At 46.3% G+C, this 13,619-nt stretch overlaps 1 long non-coding RNA gene across 7 annotated transcripts; it reads left to right on the top strand.

Moving 5' to 3' along the window:
* The first annotated feature begins 1,249 nt into the window (after positions 1-1,249).
* LOC123143180 (uncharacterized) lies at positions 1,250-12,944 on the top strand. 7 transcript variants are annotated; one of them, XR_006470711.1, is made up of 5 exons: positions 1,250-1,481; positions 1,797-1,919; positions 2,901-3,076; positions 4,557-11,376; positions 11,509-12,944. It is a non-coding gene; the product is annotated as an uncharacterized lncRNA (long non-coding RNA). The 7 variants fall into 7 exon arrangements; XR_006470712.1 differs by having other exon boundaries at positions 1,250-1,530; XR_006470714.1 differs by having other exon boundaries at positions 1,250-1,919; positions 11,509-11,641; positions 12,039-12,944.
* The last annotated feature ends 675 nt before the right edge of the window (positions 12,945-13,619 follow it).

Genomic DNA, 13,619 nt, shown 5'->3' with positions numbered 1-13,619 from the left:
TGCCGGTGATCGTTACTCCTGGCGGGATCTAGACTGGTCACCCATCCGGGGATTACTCCAAGCTGAGCACACTTAACTTTGGAGTTCTTTCCGAATAGGCTCCCAAAAAAGAAGGAATTCCTTATTGATATGAGTAGTCTATCATCCCTAATAAGACAGGCTATCACATAAGAGCCCTTTTTTGCATCGGATGGGAATAGCCTAGGTGAGCCCATGCACCTTACCAAACAAGCAAAAGTGGATTAGATTGGGAACTTTTGCCCTCATGCACCCTACCAAACACATCCAAAATTCTTGACATCCTCTCTTCCCATCAAACCTAGCCAAACAGGCCGGCCCGGCCCGATGCACTATAAACGTGCCTGGCACGACACGGCCACCGAGGCACATTTAGTAAGCGGGCTGTGACATGCAGGCCCACGTGATGCGCCTCTAGGCCCAAACACAACCTATTTACTAAACGGGCTGGCATGTTGGGCTGCACATTTTCAGCCTGTTGGGTTGTATTTTACATGTATATAATGAACGGGTCGTGTCGTGCTGGCCCGCGTGCCCGGCCTCCAGGCCAGGCACGGCCCAAGGCATGCCGTGTGCCGGGCACGACCCGTTGAACCCGTCTCGTGCCTGGCCCATGGGCCATGGCGGGCCGTGCCGGCGTGCTCGCGGGCTGGCCTGGTTGGCCCGACCCGTTTGGCCAGCTGTAGTTCCCACCACTATGTCATCTAGCTCATCATCCTGCAACTCCAAGTGCTTTGTCAGCTCATCCAAGTTCCCCTCCACCGCTTTCTTCCCCATCGCCCGTGAAGAACTTGACGCCCCTTCCATGAGAGGAGGCGATAGCCACTCTCTGGATCAACTAGTGCGAGAAAAAAACGATGGTGATAAACTCTCACCAGAGATCGAGATTGCCGGCGGAGTAGTAAACCCTAAAACAAGGTCCGGCATCGTTTTTTTTTTGTGTGTGTGTGGAATTCAACCGATTTTTTTAGCCAATTATGTTCCAATTTTTTCCTTTTTTATAGAAAATCCATTTTTGTTGTTGAGAAAATCCAATTTTTCCCTCTTTTGAGGAATGCCCACACTTTATTAATTCAAAGCAAAATTCAAAGGGGTCATGTGGAGTTAATAGCCACGAGAGGGGTCATTTGGTTAGGAAAATCCAATTTTTTCCTAGACCAGGACCAGAGAAACGACGGCCCAAGAGTCACCGACGGCCCATCGAGGCCGAAACGCTCAACGAAACCGGCCCCAAATCGATCCACCCTTCTCTCCCCGCCGCGGCGCAACTCCTCTGGCGGCCGGCGAGCGAGCAGAGATGAACGCCGCTGCTCCCGCCTCCCCTCTCACCTTCTTACTCTTCCTCAATCCAATCTGCCGGCGGGGAATTTCGGATTCCAGCGCGAAGGGGCGCATCGGTGATCCTTCGGCGCGCGGCTGCGATAGAGCTCGTCCCTCCTCTTCCACGGCCACCAATGGCGCAGGTCCCTTTCCTCCTCGAACGCTCGCTCAGGGTGCTCCGTTCCTCAGCCGGTGAACCCCCGTCTCTTCCACGGCAGCGGCACAGGCCGCATCTTGAGCCTCCCTTCTCTTCCACGACAAGCGGCACAAGCAACATGTTTTCTAGGGTTTTGTTTTCTTTGTTTTTTTTTTTAAATTAATTAGTCTGGTAGATTTGGAGAGAAGGGAATTGCAGATTTGGAAAGGATGAACATCCAAATTAAGCAGATTTGATTTGTCTTTCTGTTCTGAACATGGCACTGAACTTCAGAAATTTACCTTTCTGTTCTGAACTGCAGATTTGTCTCATTGCCAACATATCTGCATAAGCTACATCCAAATTAAGCAGTACCAGTCCCCAAAAAAATTACTTGGCCAGTGAAAGAAGCCAGTATTCTGCGTTTCTGTTCGATTTACTACAGGTAATTGTGTCTTCTGTTGTGCAGTGCACACCATCAATTTTCGTTGTTGTATATGTTCTACTTCAAATATTTGTGCCTAGACCCTGTTAAAGTGATCTTTCCTTTTGCTGTCTCGTGTAAGTGAAGAATATGAGAGAAGGAATTGGACCCTGACTGTGTAGGCACTAGGCAGAGCTGTTTTATGCAATGTTGTTGTCACAGTAGCATATATCCGTAGGGAGAGGAAACCAAGAGAGTACATCATAAGTCATTGCCTTGCCATGGAATATTAAAAACTTGCTGACTGCCTGTTCATATTATGGTATCCACAAGAACCTGCCTATCCTGTATGTTTTAGCATGCTCCACACAAATAGATTAATTAATTTCTCTAAGTATGCTTCTCCTGCTATCAGTTCCTGAATAATTATACCACCATGTGTGTGGAGTGTCTTGTAGTGCTCCACACAAATAGATAAATTATTTTCTATGAGTATGCTTATCCTTTTATCAGCTCCTGGAGAATTATACTGATGACGCGTGCTTTATTTGCAAGATTTATATGTCTTAAGCAAGAACTTATTAGATCGAGATGATTGCATATAAGAAGATCGATCTTGCCTCTTATGCAGTCTGGTAGATTTGGAAAGAAAGGAATTGCAGATTTTATTTGGACAAAGAGAGAAAGGCCTCCATGCCCATAGTATCTTCTATGTGCAGGTGTCCTACCGACTGCAAGACCAGTTCGAGCTTGCTTCTATAAATGAATAATTGAATACGCTGCATCTCTCTGTTTTCTGTCACTCTCGTGCTCCTGATTGGTGATGGGATGATCTGGTGTCACATGCAACTTTCAGATTTAGGAACATGTCCGCACAATTATCCGATTATTATCGGTTCTGATTAATTTGACGAGTGTCATGTGCCTATTCAAATCGTGGTGCTCTGCTATGCTCTTGATGAGCTGATAGAGTGTTTTGATTGTACTCTGGTGATAATGCAGGAGGATTTGGAAGGAGAGATGGATGTTCTCTTGGATTCAAGCAATGATGGGACGATTGCTCTTTCAACATATTCTATTAGCAAGGATGGCAAGTGAAAGTGGGAGCGACTGGATCACTATTCCTATCATGCATTGTAGACATGATGCATTGAACATATGTCTGACAATTGTCCTTGGTAAGTAGTTGCTACTTGCTATTACACTTTAGTAAAATAGTATTTTTTTGGGTCCAAACAGTACCGCTCAGTGCTTAAATGTTGGTTCCTGTAATGAAATCCTACATGTGGAAGTTCTCATCTACAGTAGGGCACATGATCGGAAAGGGGTTTTTATGGCCGATCTGGGTAGGTCTACAAACTTATATAGCTATCCTTGAACATATCTTATGGTTAAATTCAAAAGAGAAGAAACTTGATTGTTTGGATGTCCATGTAAATACCAGGAAACAAAATATACAAAGTTACACATGACATCTTCACAGGGGATGCACATGTGTGAATAACTGAATACCATTGAACTGCTTCAAAAATACGATTCGTGGAAGTTTCCAGATCCCAATCATGCTACACATAAAGGGGCAATATTGTAATGTCAAAGTGATAAGTTATGTGCATGGTTAATATATTAAGGGCCTTGCTGGCCATAAGATTTAACACAAACCTTACTTTGTTATGCATAACGGATCTGCTTCACTCGAAAGTACTGGAATTGTATTTATTTATTTAGTACCCGTTGCAATGCAGTCTCTTTTGCTAGTATATCTTAAAAGTGGAAACGAAAAAAAAAACAGTGAAGTGTACGATGGCTACAACCAACTAGTGATCGTTTCTTTTTCAGAATTCAAACTGGCGATCATAACTTTCTTCTTTTTGAGAACTAACTAGCGATCAGATAGGTATACTATACCAGTGACCAGACCTCCACCGAAAACCCCAGCGATCAAACCATACAGGGCCGGCCCACCATGGGGTAGATGCGGGGCGAGATCTAGACACACCTTAGTTGGAGATGTCTTCGAGACAGGAAGGGCACGCATGCTGCTGTCTTTTGTTCACGATGGATGCTATGGTTCCTGTGATGTGCTGGGGATCATGTGAATCATCTCATAATTGAGCATTGGTCATCTGGTTGCTACTGCTCTAATCTAGTTGGTTATGTTGCTCTGCTGGGTTTAGGATGTCTAACTGGGCCATTGAGCCAGTTGCCATTGCTCTAATTGTATATGCATATAACATGATTACTAGCAATCCTTTGTATTGCAAATGTGTTCTGCACATTAGCAGACCATGTTGATGTACAGGGATTTAGTTCTTATATGAACATGAGCTGATTTTCTTATCTCTGCTAAGGAATTCTTCTTGTATGAGTTTCAGTTTATGATGTTCTGTGCACTGACCGATTGATACGCTTCTGTGAGAAGAAAGAAAATCACTCATTCCTAGCTGTGTATGCGTGTATTGACAAACAAGTTGGTTATTGTCAAGGTGTCTTTCTGCCTCCTATTTGCATAGAATGCTTATATTTATTACCTCAACTAGGTCGCTGTTGCTGTACCTTACCTCAACTAGGTCACCCCATGTTTTCTCCAATCTCAAGTCCATCATTTCTTGTTTTGTTTTTCGATTGACCTCAAGATTATTTATTGCCCTTATGCAGCAGGATTCGATTCGGTACAAGACCATCACCGAGGCAGACGTGACAAGGGGTTCATCGTGCCAGGCACCTCGGTGCTGCTTCGCTTCGGTGCGACGGCGGCAGCGGCTACAGAAACAGCTATGGTGAGCTCCTCTCCTCACCTCCAGTGGTTGCTCTGAGCTCGACTTGGCCATTGTGCCATGGCTATGTCTGGTTAGGCTGCTACAGGTACGCCCTTGCATAATGATGGTGCTACTCTTTGTTTGTTTGTTCGTTTCTCTGCCTTGCTGCCTGCCTGATAGAAACCTGCTGAATATATGTCCTTGAGCAGCAACTGATAGAATATATATAGGTCATGTTCATGTTGATTCCCATCCCACTCAAAGTCTGAAACACTTCTTCGCACTCAACAACTAGGCAGCACACCTGAATATATATATGCACATATGTATGTAGTTTCCCACTACACACATGGAGCAGTCTTGTTAGTTTCGGGATGTAGTATCACCACTTAATTTGTTCCCTGCTTGCCTCCATGAAATTCGGACTGCATATATGTGGTCTATGTACCATCCATGATATGCACTCGCATCCTCAACTCATGTTGGTACTGTTTTATTTCCAAGGATGCCTTCCTACTCCTGCTAGTTTAGTTGTCGTGTGGCCGTGTTTCCAGGATGATGAAATTCCGAATATCTGGTTGTGGCGTGCTGCTCTCTTTTGACACTAATTTTATATCACTACAATTGTTCATACAACATGGAGGGCCGGTACGGATGCCATGGATGCTGCAAGGTTGCTTGTCCTAGTATGTCTTGCTTGCCCATTTAGTATGTATATCACTTCATTCAATTAAGAAAGGCATTTCCGACAGCGTTATGGTAAGAAGTCGTCTCAAGAAGAGTGGCGCTAGAATAACCATAGAGGTCAATAGAAGGAAGCGGGCGAGCACAGAAGCTATAGGTTGAGTTGGAGGCGGTGCGTTACCAACAGAATTAGTCATGGTATTCGAGGGAGATGGCGCATTAGAAGAATCCACAACACGTTGACGACCAATGCGGTAAGAAGAGGATGAGGGGGAATCAAAGGGAAGCCTCAAGGGACGAGAGAGGTTTGAGGCAGTCTCAGGTAATGAACAAGGTGAGGAAGCCACGGGTGACGATGGCATGGGATCTCAACACTAGTACAGGAAGACACGGTGGGAGGGGTGGTGTGATAGGTATATCTGGAGAAGTGAGGAAATAAATATCGTCAATGGGAGGATGGACGTGGATAGAAAGGATGAGACTCATCAACTCACGAGCTGCCTCAAGAAAGTGATCATGCTTCGCTCATCAACACCAGTTTGAGCATGAGCACCAGGAGAGTCGAGCTTTTCGTATTAAGCACTGGGAGCAGAGAAATCCTAGGGTTGCTTTGTCCTCAGTCTTAGTAATTAGTGTACCCCTTGTATTTGCTTCTCCTGATGGTTGGTCAATTGAGCAAGTGTGCCTTGCTCAGCAAGGAATCCGCACATCATATGAGAGAAATACTCATGAGTAGAATCTTCACCGAAGACACTGATAGGAGTGGAAAACTGGGTATGAACCATGGCGATAAACTTCTTACAGATAGATAAGATCCCATTACAAGAAGATATAAAATATATCCATGTATGTCGAGAGTAATCATCTATAAAGATAATATAGTAGCGATGGCCTCCTATCGAGGCAAAGGAAGCTAGAACCCGAACATTAGAGTGAACAAGATCGAAAGGATGTTGATACACCGTCTCGCTATGAGGATGAAGTAACTGAACCTGTTTACCAAGCTGACAAACTTGACAGTTTAAAGACACAACACCCAAGACAGATCCAAGAAAACCACGTCAAACTAAAGATGAGGGACGAGAGCCATACAAGTGACCATCGGTGTTGCAACATAGAGACGGTAGTCGAGGAAACAGAGGCGAAGAGCCGAAGAGACTAGCGGCGGTGTCAGCATGGCAGGTGAAGTCAGACAAGCTCCCGGAGGTCCTGGGAGTCACTACGCCGAGGGCCAACACAAAGTAGGGAACCCGTGTGGCGATCCTAATCTAACCACCTAAAATGAGCAAACGAAGGAACATGACAAGACAAAGTGCTAATAGTGCCTCGACTATCGAATGGGATGGAAATATCATCAGCAGTAAGAACATGAACATGAGAATCTATAGGTTTGAATGGAGGACAAACCGGAATAATCATGAGTCATATGAAAAGACGCTCCGGTATGAAGGATCCATAGAAAGATGTGCTTCTAGCCTAGAAATGAGTTAAGTGCTCAACCTCGTGGTAGCGAACTTATATGATACTTTTTGGACATTTCTAATAATAGCATTTTGGCCTGTGGAATAGTGTCTTATAGAATACCACGAGGGAAAACTGGGACGAGCAACTCAGCAGGGTTCCTATTCTCAAGTTAAAGTGAAGAAAAGACAGAGGATGGCAAGGGGGTGCTGCTCCTGACAGTGTTTTCATTGCTTCCACGTACCTCTCTTGCATTTTCCATTTCTTGCCGACCCGACTTGGCATCCTTCCCCTGTTTGTGGGTTGTGTGTCACGGACTTGATTCCGCATTCCACGTTCCCTTGCTGGGCGTCCCTGGCCTTGGCGACAGGTAGCGTCGTGCTCCTGGGTGCTTTGCGTCCTCGCGTAAGACGGAGACGGTGCCAACTGCCGTGCTCCGCCAGTGGTGGTGCCTGAGCTTGTGGCTATTGGGACAACCTTCATGGGAGCACGGGATGTAGGAACAAGGCAGCACACAAAGCAACTTGCAGCCAGGTAAAGGATTCCTTGCCGGACTGGCGTGTAGTGGAGAGTACACGGGAGGTGTGGTTAAAGGGTGAAAACGCTGTTGGGAGTGTACTGCCGATGTCGTCAGTCTTTGGACCCAGAGCTGAGCGAAGAGGGGATGGCGATAAGGAAGCGGGGAAGATGGGAAGAGGGAGCTGGAAGGAGAAAGACATCATCCGCCATGACGGTGAACGGTTGTGGGCATGGTACCTATTGTGTTGTGTGGGTGTGTTTGGTTGTTATTGGCAAGGCACTCTCCTATGTGTGTTGTCGTCATGTAGTCCGGGATCCTTTGTGTGGCTCATTGGTGGTGAAAGCCCTGTACTTACTATGGTTGGCGTCGATAACGATGGCGATCTTGCCCGTTGTTTCCTTCTTGAAGGCCTCGTTGTGGTGCTACGTCCCTCGCCGTCGTGATTGTCCAGTTGGCAAGGTTGATTTGTAGTCAGGCTTTATGGATGTTAGAGCGGCGACTTTAGACGGTGGTTGTATGTCGAGGCAGCGACATTGGTTACAGGTTAATGGGTAGGTCAGTGGATCTACATTGCATGGGTGGCGTCTATATGCTACGAGGGTAGCGAGTTCATCGGCACGGCCAAAGTGATCTGTGGGTTTGGTCTTGGTGGCGTCTATATGCTACGAGGGTAGCGAGTTCATCGGCACGGCCAAAGTGATCTGTGGGTTTGGTCTTGGTGGCGTCTATATGCTACGAGGGTAGCGAGTTCATAGCATAAAGAAGGAACACGACAAGACAAAGTGCTAAGAGTGCCTTGACTATCGAATGGGAGGGAAGTACCATCAGCAGTAAGAACATGAACATGAGAATCTAGAGGGATGAATGGAGGACAAACTAGAAGAATCACGAGTTATATGAAAATACGCTCCAGTATCAAGGATCCATGGAAATATACCCAACTGTGTAAAAAGTGGTCTAACACACTGAAGTCTCGTAATCTCCAGCATCGTGAGGGATTCAACTGAAGAGGTCAACGAAGAAGCATCAGGCGACGAGGAATCAGAAGCAGTAATTAGGTATCGAAGTTGTGCAATCTCTTGCGCGGTGAAGGACACTACTGAAATGGTTGACGTAGATTCACCAGAAGAGTGGCCGCCTCCACCACCTGTGTGAGCCGCTAGAGGTGTAGTTCGACAAATACCGGTTGTAGAAGTCGATGGAGGAGACGGCACCGCAAGCACAAAAGCACCAAGCGCGATGAGAAGGTGCATTTGTGAGACGTAGCTGGTGGAGTGATGTGCAACAACGCTATCGACGTAAGCCTTGAGGGGACGCTGTGTAGAGTGACCATCACCGTCTGCAGAGGTCACGAGAGGTGTCACTATGGAGCCACCACCACTGCCTGCAAAAGCCATGGGGGTAGCAACGTCATAGGTGAGGAACACGAAGCACCGACAGACCGATAGACGACGCATGTGTGAGATGGGGTAAGCATAGGAACACCCTAAGAAATCATCGAACAACAAGAGACTGTCCAAATTGTGCCTGTTTTTTCTTCTACCGTTTTCTTTTACAGAACAATCTTAGAGAGCTTAGAGCATCAAAGAGCAGCGTATAGGGCGCGCATAGTAGGGGCATGGTCCCCAAAGAAGCCAATTGGCGGGATGGGTTGCCGAGTCTAAGGTTCGGGTGCGAAATGCTGCATGTAGCAAAAGAGGGAGTTGGGACTGTGACCTGCAGCAACGGACGTGTCAAAGATCGCGCCTCTTGGAGCAGTGGGACGCCGGCCTCCCGGAGATGGTAGTGAGGCACTGACCTTCTGTACATGGCGACGAGGCGCGGCCTCCTGAAGATATTGAAGAGGCACCTTGCGATTGCGAGCGTGGCGGAAGTGGCCAGAAGGGCGAGAGAGATGGAGGCGGAGGCACCGAGCTCTGAAGTGCATGACGGGCGCGGCGGCCTGTGGGAATTCACCGAGGCGGTAGAGGCCTAGATGAAGGAGAGACGAGGAGATGCCGACCTCTTGGAGATGGTGGCAAGGCGCGGCTTCCTGGAGCGGTTGGCACCAACCTCCTTGGGATGGAGGTGAGGCGTCAGCCTCCTAGAGATGGCGATGAGGCGTGACCTCTTGAAGATGTTGGGGAGGTAGCCTGTTGCGAGCGTGATGGAGGGAGAGGTACTGAGCTCATAAGGGCACGACAGGAGTGGCGACTTGTGGGAATTCTCCGGGACGGGATAGGCCTGGATGACAAAGGAGAGACAACCCCGACTTGGAGGCAGTGAAGCGATGACAAGAAAAATTGATCGAGGTGTACTAGCCTGAGAAAAAATGATCTGGAACTTAGATCGAGATCGATAGAGAGGAGCACGAGTTGTGTGTGTGAGGAAGAAAACCTAGCTCTAATACCATGTTAGGAATATGCAACTTGTATTCCAAGGTGGCCATAGGCTAAACACGTACATATGTGATGAAGAAAGCCCCTTGTATAATGTGAAAATACAAAGGGCACATGACTATAATATACTATTACTCATAACATGTTGAACACCCGGGCATTGTGTACCTTCCATATGTCTAAAATGCGAGCAACATTGTTGACTCGAGTCCACAGTGCGTCGAAGGCGGAATGGCCGCCTGACAGCCAATCGACCAGTTGGAAAGGGAAACGTCGCCCCCTTGGGGCAGTGCTGATGTTGAAGAGGTGATCACCAATTTCTAGATTGTCGTCAAGGAGAGCTGGTGAATAGGTGTTGAGCTCTCTTAGGGGCACTGAAGCAGAGGGTGCAGGCGATGTGGATGTCTATACCGTGGCGGTGACGATGTCAGTAGACCATAAACAATACTCCAGATATGTGCCAACCGCGTGTGGCTGCAATTGCAATCCAAAGCCAAGCATCATTGAGTCATTGTGGTGAAGAAGAGGACGAGGGGAAATCACCGGAGAAGCCTAAGCTTACGAGCGAGGTGAGGTAGCCTCAGGTAACGAATGAGGTGGGGAAGCTACAGGTGATGACGGACTAGTGTCTACAAGATTAGTACTAGAAGACACAGTGGGATGGGTGGAGGAGGACAATACATGGGTGATGGGTGTATCGGGAGATATTGGGAAAGAAATTTAACTCATAAAGTATGAGAGGGTCATTAGGCAGCCTTGTTCTCCCATGAAATTATTCATTGAAAGCGACCCGCGGCTATTGTAGCTAGAGAAAAAATCGGGACGAATCGATCCCCACCTGGACACAATGGGATGGGTGGAGGAGGACAATACATGGGTGATGGGTGTATCGGGAAAAATGAGGAAAGAAATTTAACTCATAAAGTATGAGAGGGTCATTAGGCAGCCTTGTTGCTCCCGTGAAATTATTCATTGAAAGCGACCCGCGGCTATTGTAGCTAGAGAAAAAATTGGGACGAATCGATCCCCACCTGGACATGAGCCCAGGGGCCGACTCCACTCCTCATTGCCCTGGACCATGACCTAACCCGGGTTTCCCCTAGGACCCTCCTTCCATCTTGCCCCCGCCGCTTCCTCTCTTCTCCCTTGCACCGCCCATCTCTGGCGCCTCTCCCATGCCCTTGCCCTCATTGTCGTGAGCTCTGCCGTTCGCTGCCCCGAGCTCTGCCCTTTTCTTCATGCGGGGCTGCCGGTGTAGCTCCTCCTCCCACGCGGCCTCCACCGACATTATTTCTTCCTGAGCTCGACCTTGTCCATGGCTGCAAGCCACCACGGACTCCTTCCGCTTCTTCCAGACGGCCAACACGTTTGTGCGCGATTAGCTCGCATTTTCATGGCCTCCAACTGCACAGGTGAGTCCCAAACCGTCTCTCTTTCTCTCCCTGCTCCCTGCATTTTGTGGAATCAGGAGCGGAAGAAGCAGCGAGCGAGTTGGTGGCAGCTCCGGGTGGCTTCGTGTGACTGCTGCGCTGATTGTGGCTTTGTCAGCCGGCGGCAGGGTTGCGGCCTGTATCGTGCAGCTAAGGTGTTGAGCGACAGCTAGGGTTTTCGGTGGCGGGCAGCAATAGAAGTTCATCTGACCTTCGTTCCTGCAGCATGGTTCAAATCAATTAAAGGTAAAACTCACCTTCATAACATTTCTTTTGTTTTGTACTAAAACTACTACTTTGTGGAAGCAGCACAGCCTTCTATAGATGAATTATTTATTTTCTTCTATGAGATTGGTCTAATAAATTACTCCGCTGCAGACCTGAGATTCAGTTGTAGAAGCTGCAGACAACCAGCACCGGCGAGGCACAGAAGAAGTTTCCACGGTCAGGTCTACATTGAGGCAAGGCCATGTCAAGGACACCACGGCCATCGAAAACGACTGCCAATAAGGTGCAAATAGGATACTTTTGCTTACTGGATACATTATCTTCCAAGTTATTTCAGAGATCTAATAATGCGGTTCCAAGCACTAAGAACCCAAAAAGGCTGCTTTAAACTTTAATATATAATATATATTCAGGGTTTGTCTACTTGCTTCAAAATTGGACTGAGACTTTTGCTTGCTGATAAAATCCTTCAATTCGTATAAGTTTCCCTTCATTACATGCTTATTGTTCCTTCACAAAAGAATGTTTTACATTTCCAAAGGTTACTAAGTTAATAGGATGGTGGTAACCGTTGGTAAAATTATTGACTCGTTCCCTCTTTTCATCTTCTCAGTATTTCTGCTACTGTTGACCTTCCTTATTCACATGTTTCTTTAGTTTGTACCTTTGAACACGTGCAGGTTCCATCCAACCTGTATGGGAATGATCATTGAGCAGGCCAAAAAGTTACATAATTTCCTGTGCTCGGATTGTGCTAAAGAAAACGACACAAAGAGACCTTCAAATTCATATACCAGAGTTCACCAAGTTCTGATTCTAAAGCCAGTGATTTAAGTCCCTTTTCTTGACTGTACAGTTTATCAATATTCTGCTTGCGGATAGCTATATGCCTTTATCTTATCTTTTTAAATTTAGTTTCAAGAATTTCATTTCCAAAGCTGGTGGTTCATGCCTTTGTTTTTTCAGTATTCCTCGGAAAATGTTTGGTGTTTGACTAAGCAAGTACTCATGTGTAGTTAAAATTTCCTGTCATGAGGTGGTGTTCATTACTAGGTTCAAAGTATGCTCAGATTATCTTCCAAATCATGATGATGATGGCTTTTTCTATCAGCCTGCCCTTAGGTACACTGGAGATGCAGTTCAATCACCAGTTCAAACTTCTGTTGAGTAAGCTCATTGTTAAGTTTAGACATATAATTATGTGTCTTGAATTCTTTTTATTTTATATTTTTATATGAAATAAATCATCTGTAGCATACTTGGTTTCCCATATTGTTTTTAATTATAGATTTAGGCTGCGTTCGGTTTGTAGGATTTTCGCAGGAATCTAGAAGGAATACTGTTCATGGAGGTTTATTTTCCTTTGTGGTGTTCGGAATGCAGGGATCACCTACAGTAATTTAAAGTAAACCGGCCCTTCCGATGCTGATTCCAGAGGAAATGAAACATCTGCCTGGAGCTCATTTTTTCGCGGAAGACCGAGGCAAGGTGCCTTATGCCTTGGCAGTTAGCATAGAGACCTAGTTAAAATAAGCTGATGTGTCGATGCATGTAGGACTACATATTATTGAGATATTAGTTCTTCTTGCTGTGGTGGTTCCGTGCAGTTTGCCATCACAACTACTAGCACAAGAGGCGTTTCTACTCCTATGTGGTTGGACGAGACTTGCCTGCTCCCTTCCCATGCTCCCATCCGTGCTCCCGCATACGTGGCTTGATTTGATTGGAAGAAAATAAGGCCCGGCCCCACCCCCTGAAAATCAGGGGGGAGGTGATTAGATTAGAAAAGAAAAAGGGAAAAGAACAGCCGTAGGATGAAGTGGGAGCACGGATGGGAGCATGGAGAGGGAGCAGGCAAGCCGGATCCCTATGTGGTTTGCTTGATTTGTGTATGACTGAGCATCTTTCCTAATTTAGCTCATTATAGTTTCACTGAAGACTGACAGACATCTTCGAGACCAACAGGACAAAAAAGAATGAAAATCATCATCCATTAAGGTGTTTTATTCAAATTCCACAATCGGCGATCACACACAGAACAGAGAGTTCGTACTTTTCTTTTTGGTCCATGATGACGTGTGTGTCCGTAATGAAACAGAGGACTGGAATTGATAATAAACTGGTTTAGCAGTAATTATCTTATTATTCAGTTTCCGTTTGCCTGATCTTCCTTTTGCTACACTCATTTTCTGAAAGTTTTTCTTGTCAAGTGTCTGTCAAAGTGGTTGTCACTGTATACATATAGGCTATATTTTGAGCAA

This window comes from Triticum aestivum, chromosome 6D, assembly GCF_018294505.1.
Source record: "Triticum aestivum cultivar Chinese Spring chromosome 6D, IWGSC CS RefSeq v2.1, whole genome shotgun sequence".
In the NCBI taxonomy this organism is placed as follows: Eukaryota; Viridiplantae; Streptophyta; class Magnoliopsida; order Poales; family Poaceae; genus Triticum; species Triticum aestivum.
This window is presented reverse-complemented; position numbering and strand designations above follow the sequence as displayed.